The sequence below is a fragment of the Anabrus simplex genome, chromosome 1 (genome assembly GCF_040414725.1).
Source record: "Anabrus simplex isolate iqAnaSimp1 chromosome 1, ASM4041472v1, whole genome shotgun sequence".
Taxonomy (NCBI): Eukaryota; Metazoa; Arthropoda; class Insecta; order Orthoptera; family Tettigoniidae; genus Anabrus; species Anabrus simplex.
The window spans coordinates 767,481,491-767,487,490 of NC_090265.1; positions in this window are offsets into that span (position 1 = coordinate 767,481,491).

Here is a 6,000-nt window from a genome sequence, read left to right on the forward strand (position 1 = left end):
GCTCCTCCATGAGTCACTAATCATGTAAGGCGTCGGACATGGGCAAGACTTTGTTCGATGGAAGGTGATGTGACCACGTACTAGGTCATCAGCCAGAATCCAGTTCACACCAGCCACATGAGTATTCTTTAAGAATTCATTTCTTTCTATTTCTGTAAAATGTTTGTAAAACGTAGCCTTACCTTATTCATTTAGATTTCTATTAGTTTTGCAGTAGTTTGACTTTTCATTCTTCTTTCTTTGGTGGGAGGTAGTTTGTGCTCTGGAATGAATGTGTATTTGTTTCTATTAGTTAGAGATGAGTGTATGTCATCGAGAGAGACCTCAACTGTCCTAAGAATTTTGAAGGCAGGAGAGATAAAAATAAATGAACCCCGCGTTAAATTTTGAATGATTTTGAAATAATTTGAAAATTAATGGAGACAAATTAGGACAGTGTTCTAGTGTTTTTCTAAGTGTAAAATTTCATTCTACGATTGTACGATATGTTTGTGGGTTTGAGTTCGTTTAGAGTCATCCGAATAACTTCGTACGATAGCTTTGCGAGTGAGATTATGCACGGTCAAAAATATAATAATAATGAGTAAAAATAATTAAACCTAATTACGGGCTAAAAATTTAATAAGGTCATGGGTTTAATGTTAGTTTATTCTTGGAAAGAATTATCGTGTGCTCACTTTATGTAAAGTAAGCCTGGAACATGGCAATCCTCCGGACGGAGTAATGACGAATTATATGTATATTTTCTGCGCTATTAATTTGAGTATGACTTGCAGATGGACATTATATTTTGAGTGATAATTTATGCATCCATTAGAGTCATTTTGGAAGAGATGTGTCACTGGACATGATTTCTTCGAGCTTCAGTGCTGATTAATTGAGAGCCACGACATTATAGGTGAATAAAAATAAATGCCGCAACTCATGTACCGTAAGCGCGTATTCTAATATTTTGACCTGTGTTGTAGTTATTCTACTTGCTTATTTTGGATGATTTCTGTTTAAAATATTCCTTGAACATCGTTGTATAATTAATTTCTACACACAAGTGATAACCTCAATTCTATCACATTCTAAATCGATACCTGGGATATACGTGATATTGTCATCTAGAGAATGATTTCCCTAATTTGCAATAAATCCTAAATTTAATAATAATGGGTTAGTGTTCGTGTAAATAATATTATAATATTGTCGTGTACCAATGTGTGAATGTGTGATGTGTGATTTAATTATATTCTGTGTTTTATGAATATTTCTTGAATAATTTTGTGATGATATTCTCCACTGGGTGCGTCAAATTTTTGACCGATTTATATTATTTCGCGTGTCCGTGATTGGATGAATTATGAATCTTTAGAAGATTTTATTGTAATTTAAGGTAGATTAGGGCCTAATTCACTAAGTTAAAGTGAATAAGAGAAGGCAACGTCCGTGGACTGATGTCACGAAACTGAATTATTAGATATTGTACAGTCACTTTCCGCATAAAACGAGTAAAATTTAGGTTGATATGAGTTCAAGTAAAAGTTTATTATAAGAAGTTTAGACACTTAATAATTATAAATATGAAGTAATTGTTGAAGGGAAAGTCTAAGGAGGACTTATTAACCATAATTTCTTGAATTAAATAATTTTCAATAATTTAAATAAGGAAGAGAAAATGATCATTTTCTTGTGAAATAAAAGCGAAATCCGGATGGAATATTTTAATTTAAGTAATTTGATTATCAGTAGAGGAGAGTGATATCAGATATTATTTTGATTTTCAATCTATTTTACAGTAAATTAATGATCCCTATATTTATTATTACAGACACGAACAGTCGTTGACTTTCATTTGATCAAGATCCCTCATAAATGATAGCACGAGGAGAAGATATTTCCAAGAATCAATCCCAGATTTTGTGAATTTAATTGTTTTATTTGAAGGAGTGTCAGTTTTTAATAAATGTATAAACCTATTTTAGTCTCCTTTCATTTGTCGCTAGTCCTTCATCTATCCCTGCCTTTAAAAATTTCTGCACAGCCGATAGCGAACGGTCCACCTCTGAGACCCTCGCTCTCCGGCGAGCTGAGCCCGGCATGATGGGGGCAGGTATAGATTTGGCGCCCAACGTGGGGCCCGATTTATTGGCTGTACCAATAAAAGGACTCGATCTTGTAGTCCAGAATTTGGACAAAAACAAGATTGGGCGACAAATAAAATTTTCCCAGGTTATTTTTTGAGACATTTATTAGCCCAAAATTTTGTGGCGAACTACACTCATGTTAACGTTTAGGAAGGGCCTTGTTGTTTAATTATAAACAAAATCTGGATGATAGTTGTCAAAATTTTTTTGGTAGCGGCTATTTTCCGCATAATTTGGACTTAGGCTGTAGGATTGTATTTTGCGACGTTAATCTTCTCTGAAGGCTGTGACATCAATCCACTTGTGACTGATGAATTGGATTCTGGTACGTGGCCATCGAACTTAGTCCTCCCATGTCTGAATTGCCGTTTATTTCAAAGGAAAATGAGTACTGTAACGATGGAGGATTTACGCAGACTCCTAGACGGAGTAGTGTTAGATTTACAAAATAATTTAAAACGGGAAATGAATGAGAATCAAACTAAATTAGAGCAAAAACTCAGTGAAAATAGCGAATCATTAGAACAAAAACTTAGTGAAAATTTAGAGAAAAAACTTAGTGAAAATAATGAATTATTAGTGCAAAAACTTAGTGAAAATCTAGAGCAAAACTTAGTGAAAATCTAGAGCAAAAACTTAGCGAAAATAGTGAGTTAATAAAACGGGAACTTAAAGGCACTATTGAGGAAATTCAAATCAAGACAGAGGAAAATATCGAAAAGTTACACATGGACGTTAAATTATTTAACGGGAAGTTAGCTTCAGTTCAAAGTGAATTGGTATCCGTGAATCAAAATTTTTCGAATTTAAAGGGAGAAATCCAGGCCGGAATCACAACTCCATGTCAGCTATGTCCAATGAATTTAGTGAGAGGCTAGCTAAAGTACACACTGGGATAATTGCATGGATTAGGCAAGTATAAGGACGAGGTGCAAGATAAATTTTAAGCAATTGAGGAGAAAATCGATGATAATGCCCAGGACTTAACAGCAACCAAGACAGCGTCGTCTAGGAAATTCACACAAATTTTCGAAACCGTGAAACAAGTAGAAAAGGGCGTTATTGCTGAAATAAAGGTAGCCCAAGTCACCAACTCAGAGCGACTTGAATATTTTTACGAAACGATTGAGGAGACACAACAGAGTTTAAAAACTATGAAAACCTCAATAGATAAAGAAATAGTAGAGGTCAAAGCTAGTTCGGAATCTTATAAAGAAGAGCTATAGAATGGAATCCAGGAACTCACTAAAGAGTTACAGTTGCTTAAGTTGCAAGGCGAAGGTTATAATATTGTAACCAACACATTGTTAGAGAGGCAAGGTAATTTAGAGAAGAAGGTATCCGGAGAAGTCTTATCTTCAACTCCGAAGCATGACGACCAAATTAATACCAATAACCGTGTAAATATCACCAATCCAGCTCCAGGATATAGTAGCGGAGAAGTGAGTCAGCTTAATACGTCAGGTCAAACGCAGATAGTAAATATAATTCGAATGCAGGAAGACCATCCAAAAAATTTAATAACGTGAAAGGGGTAACTCCCCGGAGTTTTATTAATGAACTACAGGAATATTTTCGGGACAATAAGATACCAGAAGAGCGCCAACTGCGAGTGACGGAAATATATTTGGAAAATTCTGTATTGACGTGGTTCACAGCGTTCCGATATTCATTCGACAATTTCGAAGGATTTAAGAGGGCTTTCTTAGAAAAATATTGGAACACAGATATTCAACACAACCTCAAGACAGAGTTGTATGCTAAGAGGTATACCCTATCCACGCCAACACGATTTTCTGAATTTTTCTCCAGCCAGCTACGTAAGTTACGGGAGCTAGACACACCTCCATCGGAAGCTGAGTTAATAAAAGTTATTACCAGACAACTTCCAGCAGAGACGCAACGAATTATGATCGCTTCAAATGTACAAACAGCAATTCAAGCTGAGGCCATATTACGACAACTCGACATGACATCTAGAGAACCACAGAGGCGAAATCCCGGCCAAGAACAACAAGTTCCAATCCAATGTCGCCAGACCTGAAGAAAGGAACATTGTTAACCAAGGGAGAAATTGGGGTAGAAATGTCGAAGGAAGACCACCCAGAGACCGATCTCCGAGACCAGGACTCCGAGATGACGAAGAATGGAATTATTCCAGACGTAATGTCCGAAGAAGACCATACGAGAACAACACGGACAGATGGAGAAGAGAGCCAGAGAATAGAAGACCTGAGAGATGGAAGAGAAACTGGAGGGAGGAAGAGAGAGAGAAGTATCTGCGTGAACTCCAGCAGTCCAGCCAAGAGCGTAAGAAATGGCATCGGGCTATACGTGATCAGGACGTCAACCCTGATATTGTCGGAGCGGAGAGTTTGAAGTACCAGAGAACAAAACAAAGGGAAGATAAAGGACATTCGGAAGATGATGGGTACAATCAAGGTGCCATCAAAAAAACCTGAATTAGTAGGAGATAGTCTCGACACTAACCCTTATATTGATAGTGAAACGCAGGAATGGATAATTGTTCAGATAGATTCCTGAATGACAAGATCAGATGACCTACTAGAAGAAAATCAGGAGTCGAAAACAAACTACCTTAAAACACTACCTATAATTTTGGCTAGGATATGTGGCGTAAGAGTGAAATGCTTAGTGGATACTGGATCTACAATTAGTGTCATTTCAACTTCTTTCCTAAATGATTTAAAGGACAGACATGATATCCCGATTATACCAGTATCTCACATTAAAATAAAAGGAATTATCACGGATAAGACGGTGGCGTGCAAACTACAGACACTGTTGGATGTTGAAATTGGAAATACTAAATTTCAGAACGTATTCTTGGCTATGTCAAATATAAAATTTAACATCATTCTAGGAGTTAACTTTTTGACAACTTACCATGCCAATATTGATCTAAATTCCAACCAGATTCTTTTTCGATTGGATGAGACATTTGAAACGGCTATGGTTAACCCAGCCGATATAACAGATCAGAGTGTGTTTCTCATTAATAACGCCTCGACATCGTGGGAATCCGAAGACCAGGAGGCCACAGAAGAGGTAAACCAGGCCCTGGACAATATCATAGAAGAGGGCGACGATGCAACACACCCGTATGACCTCATAAACTCTAAGGTTAACCAAGCTATAGGAACGGAAGAAGAGAGAGGCCGACTCCGAGAGTTATTGTTAAAGTATAAATCATTGTTTGATGATAAACCAGGCCAGATCCCTGACTTTAAATATTCTCTATTAGTCACAGATTGGACTCCGTTTAAAAGGAAGCCTTATCCGATCCCTGAGAAATTTCATTCTCGTGTAGGGAAAATTATTGCAGAAATGGCGAGAGACGGGATTATCATGAAGTCTAGTACACCATTCATAAGTGCTCTAGTGGTGGTACATAAACCAGATGGATCTCTGAGAATATGTTTGGACGCGCGTCATATTAACTGCAAACTGATACCAGAAAGAGACCAGACGCCAGCAATTAAAGATGTCCTTAGAAAATTCCGTGGCATGAATCTGTTCACATCAGTGGATTTTACCTCCTCGTATTACCACATTATTTTGGAAGAAAAGTCAAGATTATTGACTGGATTTATGTTTGACCAGCAAACATACGTTTTTAGAAAATTGCCCTTCGGCATTTGTAACGCCGCAGCCGCTCTTATATGTGCCTTAGACAGATGCCTTACAGATAAGTCAAGAGTTTTACTACTAAATATATTGATGATCTGCTTATGGCGAGTGAAACATTCGAAGAACATCTTGTTAAACTAGAAAAGCTTTTGAGCAATCTTTCAAAATCTCGGTTCCACATAAATCTAAAGAAATCACGCTTCTGCCAGTCTGAAAT